Source organism: Panthera leo, chromosome A3 (genome assembly GCF_018350215.1).
Source record: "Panthera leo isolate Ple1 chromosome A3, P.leo_Ple1_pat1.1, whole genome shotgun sequence".
In the NCBI taxonomy this organism is placed as follows: Eukaryota; Metazoa; Chordata; class Mammalia; order Carnivora; family Felidae; genus Panthera; species Panthera leo.
Window position 1 is genome coordinate 77,392,367 of NC_056681.1, and position 24,205 is coordinate 77,416,571.

Consider the following 24,205-nt stretch of genomic DNA (forward strand, 5'->3'; position numbering starts at 1 on the left):
GGATATATTTGAATAAATTGATAACTGGAATTCCTCTTTGGCAACTGTCAATTTATTTCTCATCAAAGACAGATGATGCAGTTTTTACATTAGATGCAGTTTTATGTTTTATAATGACAAAAATGTGTGATCTACCGTATTCATTAATTTTACTTGTGAATTACATGCTTTCCCACCCACCCCCAAAAGTCCACCTAGGCTGGTCTTTTGAAAGGAGGCAATGTAAATATGTGGGAGAGATACAAAATGGAATTCTGGCCATGCGTGCTGAAAATAAAAACAGTGCGTCTACAGAGAGAGAAGAGCAAGGCTAATGCACAGAGACAAGGAGACATGTGCGTGAGGGAACCCTCTCTCCTGAATTTCTGACAATTCTCCATTTCCAGCTTCTTGAAGTCTCTTGAGTTCTAAGAGACACTGTTGTAGTTTTTGTTTTGTTTTATCTCAAGTGCAGAAGGTTTGATTAATCATATTTCTTAGTTCATGGCACTCTCTTCTATGTTGATGTGAGGCTTCTTATTTTTTGAAAGTGTGTGTGTGCGTGTAAGAGGAGGTGAAGTATGTATTCATCTTTATTCTCATTCTCTATTCCTTTTATCTTTACTCTCATAGCAACCACCCCAATATAATTAATATATATGATTAAAATTGAACTTAACATAGAAAGTGTATATGGTATTTTGTGTGCATGTATTTTTTTGATTACACGAGTGACATTGTGTTATAGCCTCAATTTTACTTATACTTTTCTTTCCTCCATGTTTTAGAGATCCATCCATGTTCCCATGTTTGTATCTGTCCACTTGGTTGTTTCCAATCATTGCATGGAATTGCATAGTGTGAATCTAATATTTTTCATATCTACCTCCTTAGTATATAACCAGTGTTCCATTTGCACAATCACACATAAATCTAGAGTAAACATCACAGAACATGTCCCATTCTGGAATTTCACTGTATTGCATCACTGGATCATAGGCATGTGAATACTCTCTGACAAAATACTGCTAGACGCCTCTCTGGGACATTATATAATAGTTTCACCACCATCAAGAGTACAAGAGGCCTTCTTATCTCCAGCTCCACTCATATTTGGCATTATCCAGCTCTAATTTTTGTCAATGTCATGGGTATTAAGGGATATTGCTTTCTTATTCTTTCAATGATCTAATTATTAATGAATCTGAACATCATATCCTTTAGTTACTACCATTCACTTTTACCCTTCTGAAAATTGTGTGTTCATATTTATTCCTTTTTTCTCTCACAATTGTGTGATCTCTTTTTTATTATTAATTCTAATAAGTCCTTTATATGGTCAAAACATTTGTTCCGTTTTATAGGATCTTCCTTATCTTTAGGTTATTACTTCACTCTGTGGTGTATTTTATTGAGCAGATATTTATAGTTTTGAAGTAACAACATTTAGTTGTTCTCCAGAACAACTTACAAGAAATATATTATTTCTCTGTGTAAACACTGTTTCAGAACACAGAAAAAAAGAGAAATCCAAACAACTCACTCATTGGATTAGAAAAATATTAATAATCAAATATTATCATTCTAAAAATATACTCTACTTTTACACATAGATGAGAAATTAAAAAACACTAATAAATTTAATACTCATAAATTGCTAACTTTTTCTAATAGTGGATTAAAAATAAGCAGTTTATTTATTTTTTTAAAGTTTATTTGAGAGAGAGAGACAGAGACAGAGACAGAGACAGACAGAGGAAGAGAGAGTTAGCACAAGAGGGAGAGGGGCAGAAAGAGAGGGAGAAAGAATCTGAAGCAGGCTCCATACCCTGAGCACAGAGCCCACAGTGGGACTCAAACTCATGAACCATGAGATCATGACCTGAGCCAAAGTCAGATGCTTAACCGACAGAACCACCCAGGCACCCCCTACTTCCCCCAATATAAATGTTTTTTTTTTTTTTTTTCTAAAGACAAATGGTGTGTTAAAATAATTCAAGGATAGTTCAATGTCAGATCATCTCTAATTCAATTAAACCTATCAAAGGAGAACTATCACAGGATTTTAAATAACAACAATCAACAGAAACACATATTCAAAGGAAAAGATATAAATAAAAGATATTTAAGATTAGGAAAAATAAATGTAGTTCCATTATTTATTGTATGATATAATACTGTGGGTCATTAGCAACTCCATAAGCAATGAAAGAACTATGAGGTGTTAGGTAAACAGATCTCTTTCAGGACAGACTGAGAGATGAGCATTTCTATCTTCTCTGATGAGTCCTGGTGGGGATAGTTGGTCAGGAACTGTTTCTTTATTTGGGTTGCTAAGTTTTATGTATCATTGCCAAAAGAGACAAAGTTTTCTTTTTCTTTTCTGCAGGCTCCAGAATAGCATCTGACTTTTTATTTGGGAGTAATAAGTCAAGTTTCTTAGGAAATGATTTCAATTTTAAGGCAACAATTTCCATACACAGCAAATTATGGACTGTGGAGCTGAAAGGGGCTCTTGAGTTGACCACTCTGGACAGTTACGGAGGTGGGGAAGAACTGCGTGCTTGGTTTGGAGGTCCTAAACGCAGAGCCTATGCAATCACTCAGTGTTTTTAACTGATGAGGTACAGTTGTTTGCTCCTATATTGCCTTGGAAATCTCCAGTGGCAAATAGTTTATGTATTCCAACTTACACAAGTGGCTATTTTATTGTAAAACTCCAGGTACACATACTTTTCTTCCACGTTCAATGAAAGTTCCCTTCCTTCTTTACGTCACTTATTCATGGATTCAAAAATTTTCTGTCAGCAACAGTATATTTATTGCCCACTTAAAGCCATTGTTTCATATTCTGATTTAGAGTACAGCAAAAATGAAGCTCTTCTGGTATCTTGTAGAACTTAAAATACTGGCATGATTCGGGATTTCAATTCTTTCAACCATGACTTGGTTTTCAGACTTTCTCTACCCTGTTTTCCGCCCCCCTCTGGATTAAGTGTCCCCATTAAAATATGGCACCCAGAACTGAACAAAATATGCCGGATGTGGTTTGAGCTACAGTGTAGGAAAACGATTACTGGTTGTAATTTAGAAAAAGGGCTTCTACTAATGCAGCTTACGAATGGGACCTTTTAAAGGCATCTGCCTCAGACTGATGGGTCTTATTAAAGTTGTGGTCAGCTAAATCCTGCGGATCTTTTTCACATGAATTGCTGCCAAACCAAGTTTCTCCATCCTGTACTTATACAATTAATATTTGAACTTTTATACAGGACATTGCATTTATTGCTATTAAATTTCATCTTATTGGAATTTGCTCAGAATTCCAGCCTGTCAGAACATTTTTGAATGTTGATTGTTCTATTTATTATCCTTTCCAACTTTGTGCTTTCAGATTTCATAAATTTCCTTTCCATTTGTCATCAAAATCATTGGTAAACAGGCCTAATGAGGCTGGGCCAGACAGAATGAGTGGTCATCCACTAGGTAATGGAGACTAAAATAAATTATCTGGGGCCGATTATTGAATTCTGTTAACCCAACTTTTACTCTGCTTGAATTTCATTACGTACATTAATTTTAGAGGAAATACCATTGAATATTTTATTTAAATCAATCTATTTATGCAGGTTTATTATGACTGGACAGTTTTATACTATTATTTGGGGGAAAAAGAAGTCCATTCATTCATTAGTGCCTACTACGTGCCAGGCAACATTGTATGCTAGAGAAGTACTCTACACTATTATAAGAAATTTGAATTTTAATTGTGATAACAAACCACTAGAAAGTTTATTAGGCATAGTCAAATGATCTGAATTCAGGTTTAAAAGATCGTTTGGGTATTATGTATAGAATAGACTATAGAAGGGCAATAATGTGAGCAGAGAGACCAGTAATGGAATTAGGGAGATTAATTCAAGAAACACTTACCTCTGTGACAGATGGTCTACGTTCTAAGCTCCACTGATAACAAAAGTTTGGGAGAGACATGGCAGCCCCACACAGGGGTTCCCTTATCTATGAAATAAAGGAGGAAGATGCTTTGTGGAATAATCTCTACAACACTTACCAGCTATAATATCCCACATATTTGCTGTGTGATCATCACGAGTTGATTTGTTCACTGTCAAACCCAGAATTTCATGGCTCTATGACAATGTCACCTTTTCTCAGTTTCTGAGATCCATAATCCTCCTTTGTTTCAAATTGAGACTTCCTTTGTTGTGTGTGATGCTTCAAAAGTTGTGAGGGTTGGATCTTTGAAAGAACATCTATTGATTCTGTCTGTGGGCCTGTAATATGGAACTTACTTCTAGTAGCTCTGTTCCTTTTCACTAATCCCTCATTTGGATGACAATCTTCATTTTACATCATTTAAGTGTTTTCTCTCTGAAGACCTTCTTCCTTGTTTGGAAGGCCAGAGCAAATTAAGAGCTGAATTAAGAGCTGCCTTCTTGCTATTGACTGTATAGTTGGATGCTGTTACATGTTTATGCCATTATAGATGCATTTGCTGCTGCTATCGCTTTGGAGTTACACAGGGCACACACCAAATGGATACATTTCAACAAGAAGCAGTTAAAGAGGCCTTCTTGCTATAAAGACCTACCACGGACCAGGAGTAGTCGCTCCATGTTCAGGAAGAAGTTCATCTTCTGCTGGGTTGTATCATCATCACCTGCATCAGCAGCAACATATTGTCCCTGAAATACATTAAATGTGGAGTGTATGTCTGGTACTGAGCTAAAAGATTTATGTGCATTATCTCATTTTATAGGGCAATTTATTCAGACATCCACTCATTCATTTGATTACTATTTATGGTACACCTCCGATGTACCAGATATTGAGCAAGCAGTAGGATGTGGGAGTAATCCAAGCCGTCGATTTCCTGCTTCAGGTTATGCGTAGCCTACAGGGAAAGGATAAGCACTAAACAGGTGATCATAACGAAGTAGATATTGTTTTTTTTGGAAAAACACAAGGTTTGTGGGTGCTCATAAGAGATGGGCCTACTAGATAACTCCAGCTTTTGCTATTTTCTGAATATACCAACCAGTCTTCTGCTTGAGGATTATTGATTTCCTGCTCCCATTATCTAAGACTCTCTTCTAGAAATCCATATGGCTTACTCCCACATTTTATCCCTTCATGTTACAACTTATATTGGTGGAGCCTTTTCCTGCCACACGGTTTAATGATGCAACTTTTTTCCTCAGGACTTTCTATCCCTTTGCCCACCTGATTTTTCTTCACAGAACTCATCAACACCTGAAAGTATATGTATGTCTCCCTTCAACCTACTCCTCTAATAAGTAACTTGCACGAGACCAGAGACTTTGTTTTATTCATCGCCACTTCCGGAGTGTAAGAGTAATAATTGGCACATACTAGGTTCTTGCTCAAAAATATCAGTTAAAAGGTTGATTGAATGAATAAATGAATGGATGAGTATTATATGAGAGCCTGGGAAAAAAGCTTCAAATTCGTCAAGCTGTGCTGCAGATCAGGGCCTTGTGTTTTTCCTGACACTGAGCAAAAGGGAGACAAGTGTCTCCAGCTTAGAGAATGGTCATTTCACATTTGTGTTGGAGGACAGTCATGTAAATCTAAAATTCCTGCACAGAGAGAAGAAGTAATCTTGAGCAATTTTGTAAAACAGACAACTTAGAGGTACAGAATTTGTTACAGACAAGTGTTAAGTTGATGAATGAATGTATACATTTATGAGTGAATGAGTGCATGTCTTGGTTTGTTTCCTTATATAAGATGATGTGCAATGTTTCCATTTCCCTGTGTCCTGTGAACCTCTTACTCCTTCTTGGCTCAGTCAGTTCCTCTTCTCTTTTTCCTAGCTCTCTTTCTACATATATCTGGCCCAGATTCTGTCCTCCAGTGTTAACAGTAGAGGACTATAAAAAGAAGGCAAGATCCAAAGTCAAACAGCAACAAGGGTCACAGGAACACAAAGAAAATGAGCTGAATGAGAAGCAGTATGTGGCCTTCAAGAAGCAGCACTGGGGGCAGGGGAAGGAGCCAAACACAGTCTCTTTTCCTAGGCACAAGCTGGCTAGAAAGCTAACCAACCTGATGGGGAGACATTACCTCTAGAGGTGGAAAGGGCAGAGGCAGGAGGGATACAATTGATGAGAAAAAGCAGGTCCTCAAGTGGGAAGGCACACCTGGCTTTAGGAAATCAGGAGACACAGAGATCAACAGGGTCATAGCAAAGTTTGCAGGGACACCGTAGACCATCAAGGATGACCCAGCAACCAGGAGGAGGAAAAGGCAAAGGGCTGGAGCTTGGGGTCAGAGGCGGTTTGGGGAATTGAGAGCATCCCAGAAGAAACAGCAGAACCTGTGTGAGACCACAGTCATCCCTCCAAGAGAAAATACCTTGTTTTTTCCCTTTGCATAACAAGAGTCTCTGCACATCATTCCCTTTCCATGGGAGGTAAGGTGAGGAACACTGGCAGCAGGACTCTTCTTAGGCATCACCAAACAACAGACTAAAAAATATTCAGTCATATGTGGGCCTCGTGCAATAAAAAATAAAGTCTTTTGTTGTTGTTGTCAATTTTTTTTTTTCAGCAGTCTCCCTGGATTTCAGCTCTTCCAGTATTTATATGTGGACAGGGCCTCAACTTGCAGCTTCACTCACCTAAGACAGAAGCAAAGGAATGGTGGGAAATTAGGTGGAAAGATTGTTTTTAAATGTAAATTTACAAATGGGTCTGTCTGGAGAGTCAGCGGAGTTAAGATGTCTTGGCAGGTAAATATCAACATGAGGCCTTCTAAGTCCATTTCTCATTTCTTCCTTTAAGAAATAAGAGATCATGTTCAGTGAATCACCAGATGGAGAATTTGTTCAGGCAAAATGGCTTTGCAAGTTCCCTTGTAAATCGCCTCTGGCTTCTAAAAAACAGTAGCAAATGTGCCGAAGACTGAATTAGCTAGAACAGAAGTTTCACTTTTTCACTACAAGAATTATCTGGGCCTGAGCAAAAACCTGGACTCCCAGAGTTGGAACGGATGTGAAAAGACTCTGTCAACCAGGCCTCTGGTGTTAGTCAGGGAGGCTTACAAAACAAATGAAATTTAGAGCAGTGTGAGGTCCCCTTCAGACTTGAGAGAAATCCATTCCCTCCATAACCTTGAATCTAAAGGAGTTTGCTACCCATAGGATGTGGATGCTGAGGGAGCGACATTGATCTCTACATGATACATGTTGCGAAACACTTGTAGAGGCTCCCAAATGGCCTGGGGGTATTGGAAGAAGACAGCCATTTAAAAGTCAACAGCAAGAGATGAGATTCTTCTGGAAAGCCCAAGGTTGGGACTTTCTTGCTTTCCACACCTTTCAAACCTTTCCAAAGATAAGATTTGATCAAAGAGCTTTCAACTGAATTGAGCAAAGGATACTGTCTACACTGAGAGATCCACTGGGACTGCAAGTGACCCTTGACCCTCCGACCACTGTGTTAGCTTCCAGGCCTGCAGCTTGAGTACAGTAAGCATTCTGAAGTGACTGTAGGAAAGGAATGCCTTTCTAGAAGCATTGTCTTAGAGGCACCCACCCCTCTAGGATTCCACAGGGCTTTCCTCTCACAAGACTCCACAAATGGGGGTTCAGCTGAGTGAGACTCTGCTGAAGAAAAGCCTTCCATCTTCACTCCTCCTGAAGTGGAAAGGGGAACTGATAAAGTCAAGGGACAGGGTGGGAAAAATAGCAGGTGGCTATTTCAATAGCTTGGGTTAAAATCAGGGCATTGAATCAAAATCATAGAGCCACCGACCCAAAATTTACTGAGCTTTACATGTGTTTCTTTTCTTGAAACTAAAGCTTGCACTTGGGGGAAAAAAGCCTGCGGGGATTATGGACTGTGTGCAATTTAAATTCTTTTGCATTTAGTGACTTTTTCTGGTTAGGGAAGGATTCAGGTATTTGGATAATTTCATAAACCATTGACTTTTTAAAGAGGAATATGAAGAAACATATGCCAATTGAGTTAGAAGCTGGGCATAGCTGTGAGCTAGATATTAGTCCTTTTTACCAAAATGTGGTTTATGAGGCTTTTAATAGAGATTAAATTGGTGGAAACCAGGTTTTACCTTATTATGGATTTGATAGTTTCTACATTTATCTCCCCAACGTAATACTGAACTGTTGGACCCAATGCAGAGTCTTTAACTCTGCTTAGATCACCTAGTTCCATTTTACAAATAAGAAATGACAAATTTCTATATACAAATCAAGACAATTCATCAATGATTAGCTATTTATCTCTATACACACCTGTCCTGCTGTCTCTGTTTCTGTTAATGGCCCTAAGAACCTCAGTAGGTAACTTTGATGTCTACACCCATTCCTATTCTGGGATGTTCTTCACCTGCCAAAGTCCTACCCATTCATTGAATATTACTGAATTACTATCACTGCTAAAAACTTTTTATAGATGGTGATACATACTGTGAAGGAAAACAAAGCAGACTAAGGGGAAGCAGCATGCCAGGTTTGGAGGGATGCAAATTTTGGAAGGGTAGTCAGGAAGACCTGTTGGGGAAGGTGAGAAGAATGAAAATTTTAAAAAGCCAAGTGGGCAGAAGCTGGTGCATTCATGAATACAAAGGGGCTTGGTGGCTAGAGGGAAGTGGAGGGTGACAAGGGCAGAGAGGCAGGCAGTGGCTACACATGCAGGGCTGGATTTTATTCGAAGTGTGAGAGCAGTGGATGGTTGTGAAAATGACAGTGATGAGGCTGACAAAGTACCTCTCCTCATGGAGCATAAGCTCCAGAGGGAAAAGAAAAAAGATGAATGAGGACACCAGATGTGAGCTGGTTTATGCTTTAAAAGATGGCACCAAACTGACATTTACAAAGTCATGAATTCATGGGGCTCCAAACTGAGTTTAGCCTAATCTGTATTGGGACATTTTCCACCTTGAACTATCATCTACTTGAGGGGAGTATGTCGGCTTTTCATCGCTCTGCTACATCGATTTAATGCTCAGGATGGTATACATATTGTCTAACCTACCTTTGGATAGAAAATAAGATTTGATGTTTTAAAGGCCCTCATTAAGTCATATGAAACTGATTCTAAAACTGGTTCCTTTCCCAAAAGAAATGCTTTCTATGTATGTTTGCTTTTCAATACTGGTTCTTAAGATTGATGAAGGTATGTCTTAGGTTATCAAATGAGAAATCATTATGATATCCTATCTAAAATACTAGGAGTGTGTGTGTGTGTGCGCGTGTACATGCATGCACACGAGTGCACGCTTGTGCATATGCAAAAGCACTCATTCACCGTCTGCCTTCATCCATGTGAATTCTATGTGAATGAATTAATGAAGAAGGGTCTGAGAAGAAATGAGCTGAGGCTGCTGTTTCTGAACTTCATTGTGTTTCGTCCTCTCTCTCTCTCAGTTCACTTAATATCATTAAGGCAGAGGTTTGGATGAAGTAGCCCCTCCTTCCTCTGTCTCATGTGTCATGAGCTCCCCATTGGTGACCATGGAAGATAGCGGCCTCTTATTCTCCCACACTGGATCTGTCAAACCACTTACAGAAGAAAGGATGGCACTAGCCTACTGGTTAATTTCTTAAATTTTTTTTAATGTTTATTTATTTTTGAGACGGAGGTAGACAAAGGACAAGCAGGAGAGGCACAGAAAGAGAGGGAGACACAGAATCTGAAGCAGGCTCCAGACTCTGAGCTGTCAGCATAGAGCCCAATACAGGGCTTGAACCCACAAACCCTGAGATCATGACCTGAACAGAAGTCAGATGCTTAACTGACTAAGCCCACCAGGCGCCCACCCCCCTACTGTTTAATTTCTAATATCAGTCTGGAACCTTGCACATTCATTGACTCTGTTTCCTTCTATCCAGATAAAGAGGTAAAAATCGGTGCCTGGTGCAATACAAGAAGATTTGCATTCCCATTACTCTCTAAACCACAGAGAAGGAACTGGGTCAGACTACTTGGCCTGAAGCTGCTACTTCTGTATAAAAGCTTCAAAGGACTACCCTGAACGCTCATGGTTTCCCACAGGCCTTACGGCAGAGATGTTTACAGAGAGAAAATGGCAGGACCCTGATACAGGGGTGGGGGCATGGAGCTAGGGAGGAGGGGCCAAGGGTATAAAGGAACCAATCTTTTTACCTATGGCCTTTTTTCCCAGGTATAGGTCCATTACTTTCTTTCCATTCATTTAAACTGCTATTCAGCTGGAGGAACCAAAGAACCAAAAGACTTCTTTAAACAAAGGAACCCAGAGGGGTAGAGCCTGGAAATGTTGTCATAAAGGCCATCATTCAAAGGAGAAGTGACGAGGAGTAATAGAAATGCCAGCACCTTGCTTCAGTTTGAAAATGCATATGCAGCTTTCTAAAAATTTATTTTTGGGGGGTGTTGGAAGGGGAAGTTGAATGAGGAAGAGGAGGAAGGCAACTACCCACTTTATTCAAAGCTCAGGGATTAGAGGTGCCAACCAATGCCAATTCTGTTCAGTTCACCTGAATGAGAGCTAAATAATAAAATCACATTATACAATGCAGAAGTCAACTCAAAGCAATGAATACAGAACAAAGGTACTTTGGAATATGCCATCCTAATATTCCTGTCTGCACAGTTTAGTGTTCTTAAATGTGTTTTATGTTTAATGAAAGAAACAATGGCTTTCAGTGGAGGGAAAAAATAGATCTTTAAAGATAATCAAGGCCTTAACTACCTACCTTAGGTAGCTGAGAAAAAGCTACTGTACTCTTTATTTTTTAACACTCCAGATATGTAATTTAATGCAGGTCTAATGACAGTCTCAAACATGGGGCTTTAATCGAAATTGTTCAAGCTCAGTACTGTGACAGGAACTCACAAGCCCCCAACAGTGCTGTCCATTTTCTCAGGTTCTGTAAGAAAAAAGGAAAGAAGAAAAAAACCTCTTGAACTTATGTTGCTATTGATGTGTAATATACAATAAAAAAACAGTTAAATTTCAATTACCCACAGGTAATTATAATTTTATTGTTTGACTGTACTACAGGGATTTTTGTAATTCCCAAGACTAATAATTTTCTATAATTTTACAGGTTGTCAAATAAACTATTAAAGATTATCTTTGAAAAGGCGTCTGCAATTGTAAGGACATATCATACTGTTCATGTACTGTATTAGTAATTAGAGATCCCTGGATAGTGAAATATCTGTGCTGGGAGCTCACCACCGGGTAGCACATTTCCTCACAGCCGCCTCTAATCTCCCACCAAAGCTTTCAAACTTCTCAGGTATTCTCTTCACTGCTGTAGGACGCATGTTCAAATTTTATTAATATTCCCCCCAGCAATTCCAAACAGTTTGTCAAGATAAATCTCTACCCTACCGCCTGGTGGGAAGAAGTTAAAATCAGAAAGATGGGCCCCACCTATTGTTAACAGAAAAATCTCCAGACCAAATGCAAATTGAGGGGCAAAGGTTTGGAATGCTGGAAGGATTGGTTGAGTGTGTGTGTGTGTGTGTGTGTGTGTGCGCACGTGCTGGGTAGAACAGAAAGGTTTTGGGCCAAAGATAGTTATATAGTTATTTCTACTGATAGCTATTATAATCAATGATATGAAATTAGCCCCCAATAGCAAGGTCCCTTCTGAAATTTTCTTTCTCAAGGCAATTTCCTTCTGTTATTTCCATGTATATATGGTAGAGTGCAGACTGTGGAGCCTAAGGAGATAAACCTTGTGCTTTTTGATTGAACATCAATACTCTTCTCTATGAAACAGACACCAATGACAGGTCAGGGAGCTGCAGAGATGACTTTCTCTTGGGGCCTTTTATTCCTCTCCAAATGCACCAAGCTTGTCTCACCTTCGTGCTTTTATGCAGCCTAACTGCCTTCCTCCCCTTTCCTGTCAACTCCAACTTATTCTTTAAGACCAGAGGAAATATGAATACTTGATGAAGATGTCACCAACTTCAATTTCTATTAAATATTTTCTTTTCTGGGTTCTCAAAGGATTTTTTTCATCTTTATTATCGGGGCAAGAGGCACCATGTCAAGTAAACCCAAAAGAAACCTAGGACTAAATACTCAACCAGAGAATGCCTTCAGGTGTCTGAAGGACACAGGAAAGGGCCAGGATGGACTTTCAGGTCCAAACCGGAGATAAGGACCGTGCTCTCTGTGTTGGGGGAAGGAGGATACCACAGCAATGATAGTGACTTAACACCAAGGGCAAGAAACTGAGAGGTGGAGGGGAAAGCAGACAAGGAGAAGAAAACAAATACTGTAAGGTCTGGTTGGATTATATGGACAGCCACTGTCTGAAAAGGGTTAAAAAGCACTGTGGGGTCTGTTGGCTTGTGCCAAACCCCATCTTACCAGGTCCTATTGGGGCCTACCAGTCTAAGCATTGCTTTGTCCTGCAAATCCATGCTTTCAAAGCATCTCTTACACTGGTTTGTGAATTCCTAATGGGCGGATACTGTTGCATCCAGTTCTGTGCCCCAGCACCTTGCCTAGTAGGTAGTCACCTAATACATGTTTGCTGTCTGGAGTTGACATGCACAGATGATCTGAGCTCTTTTCCTGGCCCTAACACAGTCTGCCTCTATAACCTGTACAAGATTGAGGCTCAGATTTCCATACTACGTATACACCCATTTCCTTTTAAAAGTCTGGAGGGAGAGTAGAAATCATTCTTTAATTAGCACCCTAAAATCGCTCCCACTTGGATACTTATTTCTTGAATTCCAAAATGAAGGAGTAAAATCTTAACTCTGCAACCAGAAGTAGGTGCAAATGCAACAAAGGGCAGCAACCAATTAGCTCTTTCTCACTACTAGCTCAATGGTTGGTTGGAGATCTTGTGTGAGAACCCCATTTGGTGAGAGAGTAAGAATTCATTGGTGTGAAAAAGTGTCTTGTGGGGGTGAATGAAGAAATGCAGAGGGAGGAAGGAGCCATGGGAGAGAAAAGGGAACTAGAAAGAAAGTCTTAGGAACCACAAAGACATTATTTTGCCATTTTTACATTTTGCCCAGAGTTTTCCTTGGTAAGAAGAATTGATCACAGTTTGATCTTTAGGTAAAAAGTAGGAAAAACAAGATCAAATTAAGAAGTATGGCAATAATTATATCTACCTTATAAGACAATGAAGGTTTAAGGAATGCAGAGACGGTCACAGAAAAAACTCTTCAAGGCCACAATGGACAACCACAGAGTAAGGGCAAGAATGAAATCACTTGCCTTTTAATCCCATGCTTTTCCTGCACGTTTCTGCCTCCAATCTTGGTGTCGATACTTAAAAAGATACCCTGCAACACATAGAAGAGATATTTCATAATCAAAGAACTAAATTAAGATGCAAATGAAGTATGTAGAAAATATTAACAATATTAGTGTTTAAACAAAGATTATTTCCTTTACCAACGCATGATCTCAGCACAGATTTCGCTCTAATGCAATGGACTCTCCTCATTGGCCACTGCAAAGCCAGTATTTGCCCTTGTGGTGGCAAGCACTCTGGGAGCTTAAAATTCAAAATGTAGAATTATTAAATACATAGTCCTTATTGTAGCATGTCTTACTTCTCGATAAGGCATTTTGATAACAGCTTTGTGCCCCGAGCTGAAGTAATGTCAAGGTCAATTATTTCATTCAATGCCCCTAATTGAGACTACTTCTTTGAGGTCAGGATAATGTATTACTTTACTTTCATAGAGAGGAGATCAAAGCTCTACCTTAAATTTTTCCGATGCAAAGCAATGCTGCTTTAACCCTAGGTTATAGTAACAGTGGGGGGGGGGGGGGAGGCAAATGCTTACTTATTTTGGAGTCCCTGTCCCCCAGCCCTCCATCCCAAAGACAGTATTCAGATCAATAGAAATGAAGTTTACCTAGTGAAAGAGACAGGCTCAACCTCTGCTCTCACTGCATGTCCTTAATCATTTTCTTTTGTCTGTCTGTTTCTTATATTTGTGTTTGTTTCCAGCTCTAGGAGAACCTTGATTTCCACGGAGGAAGTTTGCATTAGCAAAACCAGTTTGTCCAGAAATGCACAAATGAGCCTCTTTGTACACGTCTGAGATCTTGAGTGCCCAGGCTCTGATTTTGCTGTTGCTACTGGAGCAGACATTGTGTGGGAGATGGACCCCCAACTTCATGGGGCCCAAACAAACTCAGCTAGTGCTGTGTTTAAAAATCAAAATATTTCCCATAAGATCTAGATCTCTGGATTCTCAAGGAAAGCATCAAAAGATCTAACAGTGTCCAGCCCACATTCTTAAATGGTAACAATCGGCTAGTGCTGAGGAATGGCTGCCTCTTTTAGACAGGATATGCATTCAAATTTGTCACTATCCCAACTCCTCCTTGTTGCAAGGGTTACAAGCTGGCTAACACTGCAACCTGGCCAACATATTTTGTTTGGCCATTGTAGCCTCTAAATTATTACTAGTATGGATTTTTTAAAATTTATTTATCCTTAGAGAGAGAGAAAAAGAGAGAGTGGGGGACGGGCAGAGAAAGAGGGAGAGAGAATCCCAATCAGGCTTCGTACTGTCAGCATAGAGCCCGACGTGGGGCTCTAACTCACCAACTGTGAGATCCTTGACCAGAGCTGAAATCAAGAGTCGGACACAGAACCGCCTAAGCCACCCAGGCACCCCAGCGATATGTATTTTTTTCAGTCGTGACACTTCCAGGCGGTTTTTCAACTCTGCATTTCCACAGACTCAATATTCCTGTTGCTCTCTACCCGACCAGATGCACATGTTTATACTGCCAGCCTGGCATCAGTAGCAGCCCTTCCCGATGTCCTGCCCCATTTCCCCTCAGCCCACTCGAATTCCCCTGATACTGACAAAGGCAGTTTCCAGCAGACACACAGCTGTCCACCTCGGAAGCCTGTGCCTCTCTCCCTTTTGTTGCCTGAGGGTTTTCCCAGCTCCTTTATGCTATACTTACTCTTCGGCAAGACACAAAGAGGAAGTGCTGGGCATTCGTGCCCCCTGCTGCAGCCCTCTGCCAGTGGAGGGTAAGTGGCGGTGGATGCACTCCGCGGTCTCCCCAACACCGGGTGGAATGATTCTGAGGTGTATCTCCCATGGTTTCTCAGAGGGGGTCTCCAGTGAAGGGAAGCCCCACTGCCCACAGCAGCAATCAGCTCATTAACTCATCCTTTTTGGCTTTTCTCCTGAGAGAGTACAGACCACTGTCTTTACTCGAGCTTCCTGGGATTGTCTCCGGAATCAACTAGGTGCACCAAGCTTTGAGCTCAGTGGTTGCTTCCCTGGGAAACTACCCTAAGATAGTATTTAAGTGTATTCTACTGCGAGGGCATCCAAATAGTTACACGCTGTGAGAATGGTTGCTCAGTGTTGGGGGGGTTCCAGGATCTGTGTCATGGAAGGAAAGCTTGTAGGAACTGGGCAGAGAAGACTTAAAATAAGTCTAATAACTATAGTCACATTTGGGGAAAATAGCCTCTGAAAAGAGATAAAACGGACAGGTTAGCTCCAGAGGGCAAGATTAAGACTAGGAAATTTGACCCAGGCAGATGTAGGTTTAATATAAGGACACATTTTTTAATCTTTAGAGCACACGAAAATGGAACGGACTGCTTTGTACAGAGGTTCACATTTCCTTTCAGAGATTTAAAGTAACTAAATTCCCTTACTTTACAAAGGCCCTTATAATCCATGCTGCCCACACACATTTATTAAATATCACAAACATGGGGCATACAGGGGGAATCTTGCAGTTTATCGGATTGAGTGGCTTGTCAGATTTTTTGTTTGTTTGTTTTTTGAGGTTGGGGAAAGGGAAAAGAAAGAGATAAAGCTGGCATTTGGCGATGGGAGAAGTAGTTCCCCCGCCATTATAGGGATATAATTTAGCACCCCTATAAAACCTAGGAATGCCTCAAATCAAAATGCATTTTTCTCTTCACACTGAGAATCTCTTAAGTGCGCAAGAACGCATGAGATCAGGTGAATTATCTATTATCGGAAAGATATTTATGACGCCTAGGGTGGAAGGGCACGATTCATATCTGCTCCTCACGGGGACTCAAGCACGCTAGTAAGCCAGCAGGGAGGAAATAGCTGAAATATTTGGAAGAACAGACCCTCCCTGCCAAAGGTTACTGTGAATTCAAGTGTTTTCCACTTCTGCCCTTCTTCAAAGCTACAAAGCAATGAGGTAGTCAAATTAATGAAGTATTGTAATAGAAATGGAAAGATTAGAGTGTGCCGAAGAGTGGAATACAGTTTTGTTCTTAAGAGGCACAATAGATAGGAGAGAAGCACTTTGATGTAAGAGGCTGGCTGGAGGGGCTATTCAGCTGCAGTGTCACCAAAAAAAAAAAAAAAAAAAAAAAAAAAAATCGGAATGTATTAGCATGATTTTGTTATCATTACAGATAGATAACGCCTGAGAAAATAGACATTAGCAGGTTGTAATTCAATGAAGACTTTCAGATAAGTGTGAGCTGTAAGAGCAGGGCTCTATCCAGTGTACATTTTATCAGAACCTCCTGTGGGATGAATTACAGCTCCCATAATGGCCAGCAACCCTCCCATTTATATGTATGGATTCCAGTCCTCCCAACAAAAGTAAAAGATAAATGGAAAGTCATTACCAGGGCACACAAAAGGCCGGAGTGAGGGAACCCCCAAAGTGACGGTGTTCAACTTTCGGGGAGGTATCACCTCCCTGTATCAACTGCTCTTAAGCCAGTGTCACACAGTGGAACTTAGGCACATCCCCAGGAAGCTTAGTCCTAATTTTGAGCATCAAAGTCTTTATTATTTTTTCTAAATTTTTTTTTGTTACCATTTATTTATTTTTGAGAGAGACAGAGACAGAGACAGAGACAGAGACAGAGACAGAGTGCAAACGGCCGAGGGGCAGAGAGAGAGGGAGACACAGAATCTGAAGCAGGCTCCAGGTTCTGGGCTGTTAGCACAGAGCCCAATGCGGGGCTCAAACTCACGAACCATGAGATAATGATCTGAGCTGGTCAGATGCTTAACCGACTGAGCTACCCAGGTACCCCACGAACATCAACGTCTTTAAACCTGAGAATGAAAGTGATGGTTCTTGGAGCACAGATACAATGACCTGTAAAGTCCACTCATCATTTACAGACTCTAGGGCTCCTTACAAGGACACAAGCACCAACTATGACAATGAGGAGACCTGGCATCATCTTACTCTATCTCCCTGGCCTTCCCTGGGGGGGACGTCTCCAGCAGAGGGTCCTGGCTTTAGTCCCAGAATCCCAGTGCTCCTGTGAGTGGACCACAACAGGTGACTTTTTCAATGACATGCTTAGTTCCTGTTCTCCTGCTAGTTGATTTCGCTGGGATTTTCTTTTGATGATACTAATTCCGCCAAAGATAATTAGGGAACAAGGAAGTCTGCTTTTACATTCGTGCCTTGGGATGTACCGATTTAGCATCTGAAGGAAAATGAACTTCACTGAATGAGAGGATAAGAGGAAACTCCATTTTAAAAGAGAAATGAATGCTTCTTAGGTTTTGAAATCACCTTAAAGGATGAAACCTTTTTATTATGACCCTTCTGGTGATAAGAACATGTCCTCAGTTGTTCAGTGTTTTCTGCTCAGACACAGTCAGCCAATGAAATGGGTTGGTATTTGTAAAAAGGAACTTATTTTTCAATCAACAAACTCTCCAATCTGCTGGTGGTGGTATTGATGGGTGTCACTCTGAATTATTAATGTTGAAATGTTTCACATTTAGCCTATTTCCTGAAGAAAAGGATTAAAAAATAATAATAATTCAATAGCCCCTCCTGCTTTGTGGATGATATCTTGCACGGAACTTTCTGATTAGAGCCAAATGTGTCTGGTTGTCATAAGACATTCCATGGGGTAAGACTGACAGTTTGCTTTGAAGATTTTAGGATAAGAAAGTGGCAATAAAATATCACAAAAATGTAATATTTTAGTGAGGGGAAGATCACAACCCATCCTAGCATCATCCCTATCTCTTATCAATATATATATTGGGTTGAAAATGCCTTAAAAATAGATATCATGCCTATTCTGTACATGTGCTGTGGTCCCACAACTACATGAAGAATATAGTTGGCTACTAAATACATAGTTTTAGGATTTAAACTCTTTTTCAAAACATTACCAATAGGAGATGGAAAATATGTTCCCTTAGCTGCTAAAGATTTTGCTGTATTTTAACGTAGCTAAGAGTTTACAGTAACACTTAACCTGCAATGGGGAATGTGACTTGGAAAATAGAAAAGAATCCACACAGTATCAGAAGGAAGTTGTTCAGTCTGGTACAGTTACGGAGCTGGGATAACATACACAAATTCTGCCCAACAGACCAGATATGATGATGTTTGACAAAGTTATTGATATTGCAACTCGTCTAAATTCACTCAGCTAATACCAATGAGTTCCAGTGAGCATGCGGGTCTGAGAGAGGAGATGACATTAATATGTAGACTGAGAGACTTCAGAGCAAAGTCAATTATCTTTTCGGTGACTAGGGTACTTTGCATACACAAATTAAATATTATAAGTAACTGAGAATTAATTTTATACAGGAATCAATTCTGAATATTGTACTCTCACACACCTGTTATATTAGTGGGATATTTTTCATAACAAAAAATTAATGAAATTGACTATTTCCCTAATTTTAAAGTTAAAAAAAATTAAGTTATATGGAAAGAAGAAAAAGGCAAAAATGTGAAGGAAAGGAAAAGGAAAGTAATTGCAAATAAGAAAAACATTGAAGGCTATATACTTCCATATGAGAGAAAAGCACTTTTTCAAAAGAAACCAGTTATTGTTTCCTTTTATGTAATATTGGCTGCTTAAAACAGTATATTTTCTGTAAACAAGTTTAAAACACAACAATGAAAGAAGTATTTGTAAACTCATTACCCGACCTAAATACTAGAACATTAACAGAGCCATTGTTTCTACATTTTTCACCTTAATCCTCAGTCTTCCCACTATCCTGAATTTCATGTTCATTATTCTCTTGCTTTTAAAAAAAAAGCCTAAACCCCTCTTCATGGATCCCTAAATACTACATCATTACTTCCAGGTTTTAAGCCTTATACAAATGGTATAGTGTTGAATATAATCTTTTATGACTTGATTTTATCAGCAAATATGTTTTTTTAAGATTCATCCCCTTGGGGCACGTGGTGACTCAGGCAGTTAAGCGTCCGACTCTTGATTTGGGCTCAGGTCATGATCTCAGTTTGTGAGTTTGAGCCCCACATAGGACTCTGTGCTGATAGCACAGAGCCTGCTGGGGAGTTTTCCTCTCTCTCTGCCCTCCCTGATGTATGCTCTCTTGGTCTCTCAAAATAAATAAATAAATACAAACTTAAAAAAAAAAAAGATTCATCCCCTTGTGGGGTGTAGCTGTTGTGCATTCATTTTTATTGCTGCATAATGCCCCATTGTGTGTATATCACTAATGGTTCATGCATTGAATTAGCATGGCTGCCATAAAAAAATATCACAGACTGGGTGGCTTAAACAACAGAACTTTATTTTCTCGCTGTCCTGAGGGCTGGAAGCCCAAGATCAAGGTGCCCGTAGGGTGGATTTCTAGTGAGACCTTTCTTTCTACCTTGCAGACATCTGCCTTCTCACCGTGTCCTCACGTGGCCTTTCTGGGGTGTGTGTGCACTCCAGGGATCTCTTCCTTTTCTTATAGGGACACTAGTCCTTTGTGATTAGGACCTCACCCTTTGACCCCATTTAATCTTAATAACTTCCGTAAAGGCCCTTTCTCCAAATGTAGTCATATTGAAGCTTAAGGCTTCGACATATGCATTTGGGAGGGTGGGCACAATTCACTCTATAACGTATATTATCCTGTTGAAGGGCATTAGGGTGGCTCCTCCCAGGTTTTTGTTCTTATAACGAATGCTTCTATGAACATTCTTATACATATCTCCTGGAGCTCATGAGTAAGAGTTTCTCTAAATCATATAAATAGAAGTGGAACTGCTGGCCCATAAGGCATGCAAATGTTCAAATTCACAAACTGGCACCAAATCATTTCCTAACATGGTCATATCAAGTTTTATCCCTACCAGAAGTGTCTATGTATTCCCAAGGGTCCACATCCTCACCACCAGTGGTTATTATCAAACGTCTCCATTTTTACCAATCTAGTGAGTGTAAATGTTATTTCATTGAAGTTTTTAACATTATTCCCTTAATTATAGAAGATTTTGATTTTTTTTTATTTGTTTATTTGCAATTTGTATCCTATTTTCTGTAAAATTTCTATTTCATCCTATTCTCCATTTTGATAAGTTTCTATCAAAAAAATCTAGTGGTAGACATTTTATGTGCATTTTAGATACAAAATCTTCTCTGATTATATGTTTTATTGTATTTCCTAAGCCCTTTATTTCAACTCCACGATTAAAAAAAAAGGGGGAGGAAAGCTTGGTTGTAGACTTTACAAAATCCTTCACTAATATTTACTAATTTGTGTCCTTGTGTCCTAAACTATTTTAGATGCAGCACATAAATTGATTTGGATAATAAATTCTTTTGACCTGTTTTATCAACACCTACTTCATGCAAAGGCATTGAAAGCAACACTATGTAAATTGGATATGGTCCTTGCTCTCAAGATGCTGAAAGTCTAGCCCAGACAAATAACTGAGTAGAAGCATAATACTAGAGCATATTAATAGGGCTACAATAAAAGGGCCCTGGGATCCCAAAAGTCCTTTAAAATAGTTTAAAGCTAAAACTGATTGAATTCTTACTATAGGCAAAGATAATCTCACTCCTTCCTCTGAATACCCTAGGAGATTGTTCCTCTGCTGCTGTATTTTGAAACTGGTGAAACCAAACTAAGGTTGTCTGAAGGACCCAAGCCAACAAGAGGTGTAGCAGACTTTGATCTCAGGCATCCTGACCCCACAGCTCTTCTACAACATTCCCCATCCTTTTCCTCATTGAAGAAGGAGCTATAGTAGGATGGGACCTAAGAGAACCTAAGAGAAGAATTAATTTAGGCAGTGGCATTGGATGTAGGCCTTAAATGATGGGAAGATTTCAGAAGTCAGAGAAGAGGGCCTTCAGCATGGATAAAGTCATGGAAGGTGTAAGGTGCGTACTCTATTTTGAAGACAGCAAGTAGAGCCTAGTGGCATATTACTCCCTTTTAAATAAGGCTGAAAATAGGTGCATGAGTGAAAGGAAAAGGAATGTCATCCCCAAGAAACTGCTATGGCCTAGAAGGTCCCTCAAATCTCTCTTCTCCCAGCACTCCTCCTGGCTCCAGTCATTCTGGCTTCCCTGCTGCTGGGGACAGGCTCAGCATAGCCCTGCTTCAAGTACCCTGCACTTGCTTTTTTGGTTTTCATGAATGCTCTTCCCCCCTGGGCCTGGAGTGTGTCTTCATATCTACTTTTTGGGTCTACACTTAAATGTTACTCATTGCAGAGGGCCTTTCCAATTACCTTGTCTAAAACTGTAAGTCCCCCCCGCCTTCTTGACTCTGCCTTATCTTTTCTCACAGTGCTTACCACTACCCAAGCTTATGTTGTATCACTATTTCCTTACTTGTCATCCACTAGGCAAAAACTTTGGATGGTTTTCATCTTTACAATAATCCCAGGACCTAGACTGTGCTTGCTACACAATGTGTGGTCAACACATATTTGTCAAAGAAATGACATAAAGGAACGAATGATGGATGAATGATTGAATGAGAAAATGATGAGCATGAGGTTTCTGGCTTCCCCGCTGCTGTGGACAGGCTCAGCAAAGCCCTGCTTCAAGCACCCATCAGAGGTTTCGCAGTTTGTGACATGAACCCATATTTTCAGTCTGTGGCAGAAACATAAAGGAGGAATAGGAGAGGCAGAATAAAACAAGACAGGAGAAGAGTAGTGAAGTTTTACAACAGCAGAGGGGAGCCCACTAGCTCAGAGCTTCACATCTGGTATCAGATTATCAGAGTTCAAAGCCCAGCACTAGAAACTCCTCACTGAGTAACCTCAGCAAGTCACCGAGACTTAATGCCTTCTTCTGTCTGTAAAATGGGGATGCTGGTATCACTTGACTTTTAAAAGGACTACTGGAAGGTTTAAATGAGACAATGCATTGATTAAATGATTCACAACACATAATGGTGATTATCAGTAATAAGCACTTAAGCTAGGGCAGCCTCAGTGGGAGTGGAAGGAGGAAATGGGTTAAGGGACATTGAATAGGTATGACGAGAAGGCCTTGGGATAATATAAAAGGGAAATGCCTGGAAAAGATTCACATTTCTGTTCTGACTGATTAGGGAATGGCAATAACTTTAAGTGAGATCAGGCATACAGATAAGGGATTCAATTTTGAGTGTGTCAGAAGGTAGGGGACAGGAAGTAGCAGGAATGGCAAAGTTGGTTTTGAAATGTTTGAGGGGTATGCAAGAACTTTACATGGAGGTGTCTAACAAAGATTAAAAATGTACATCAAAGGGTCATGACAAACTTCACAACTTATTTGTTTCTTCTTCAAGAAGATCCACAATAGAATTTTCTTAAATAGTTCGCTTTGTATTTATTTATTTATTTATTTAAATTTTTTTTTAACGTTTATTTATTTTTGAGACAGAGAGAGACAGAGCATGAACGGGGGAGGGGCAGAGAGAGAGGGAGACACAGAATCGGAAGCAGGCTCCAGGCTCTGAGCCATCAGCCCAGAGCCTGACGTGGGGCTCCAACTTGCAGACCGTGAGATCGTGACCTGAGCTGAAGTCGGATGCTTAACCGACTGAGCCACCCAGGTGCCCCTCGCTTTGTATTTAAAGTATGGTTTACTTAACCTGAATTTTACTATCTCTCTAAGCCTTATTACTCTAACAAGTATTTTGCAAATTCTCCTGGCTTCCATGAGTAAACCCAAGGGCAAACAGATCAGAATAATGACCCAGTCCCCCCTCCTAATCCCACCCTCATGCCTGTCCTCAATCTTTCACTCTGTTGAGGAACTAAGATTCTCAAGCTCCATGTGCATCCTGAAGACTTGATTCCAATGTACTGTGGGGCTGAATAAAATGGTTGTTAAGGGACCCCCCAAGGGGAGATGACCAACCCTCCAATTTGCAAACCAGAAAGCTCTTGTTTACCATGCTCAATTTTAACCACACACATTCCTACTCAGAGGAAACAGCATGCTCGAGGCAGTCAAAGAGCAAAAAGGGGTAGTTAGAAATCTGTAATAAATGTATGTAAGTGAGACAGAAAATTAGAAAATGGCCACCTGCCAGCAGCCACATAAATTTTGGAGGAAATGCATTTTCTACTGGGATGCTTTATCATAGGAATTGCAAATATTTATTAAAAGTATTAAAATAGTCAGAATGTTAAATGTTTCCTCCAGTGGTGAAATTTCACATTGCCACATTAGAAGATGGGATATTCAGATACAGTGTTTATTAAAATGACTTCATTTTATTAGTCTGTCATCCACAATAAATGGGCAGGTACCTTTAAAACAAGATCTATTGAAGATAAAAGAGATTTGGGGGATGGGCAGCATCTCATTGTACAAACGTGCGGCTTTGACTACACAAGTCTATAAATCTTGCAACCTTTCCCAAACGATGGCAACAAGATTGTGTTGCTGTTTTGATATTAAGTTTGTTGGATTTTGTCATCACATGAAAACCAAAAGTAGAATTTGCCACTAACTGCCATGCTCTTTCATGCAAGATACACCTGATAACTATTTGGATGGTTCATCCTTCATGGGTTCTCAGATGCAACTAACAAGCACACTGGAGCGAAGATGCTAAACTGGACTCCAAACGAACGGGAGATGGAAGGAGGTGGCTGCTTTACTGCACCAGGATAATAGAGATGACAGCTAGAGCTCATCATTACTGAGTGGCACTAAGTTGAAGAGTGACAGGATGAGCTGGACAGATTACCTCCCTAAGAGGCTTGTGGTTCGTACAAGGCGCTGACCTAATAAAGATCTTATGCCATCACCCAGCAAAGATAGAAAGAGCCTTTTCCCATCTTAAGATACTCTTTTGTGTGAGTCAGAACAGCTTCCTGAATCCATGCCATGAAATGCTGATGGTACTGAAAGGAATCTAGTTCAGCTAAAATATGGGGTAGGGTGTGATGAAGGCAAAGAGAGGCAGGACCTGTCAGGAAGCTAGACACTTCTTGGACAGAATACTTAAGA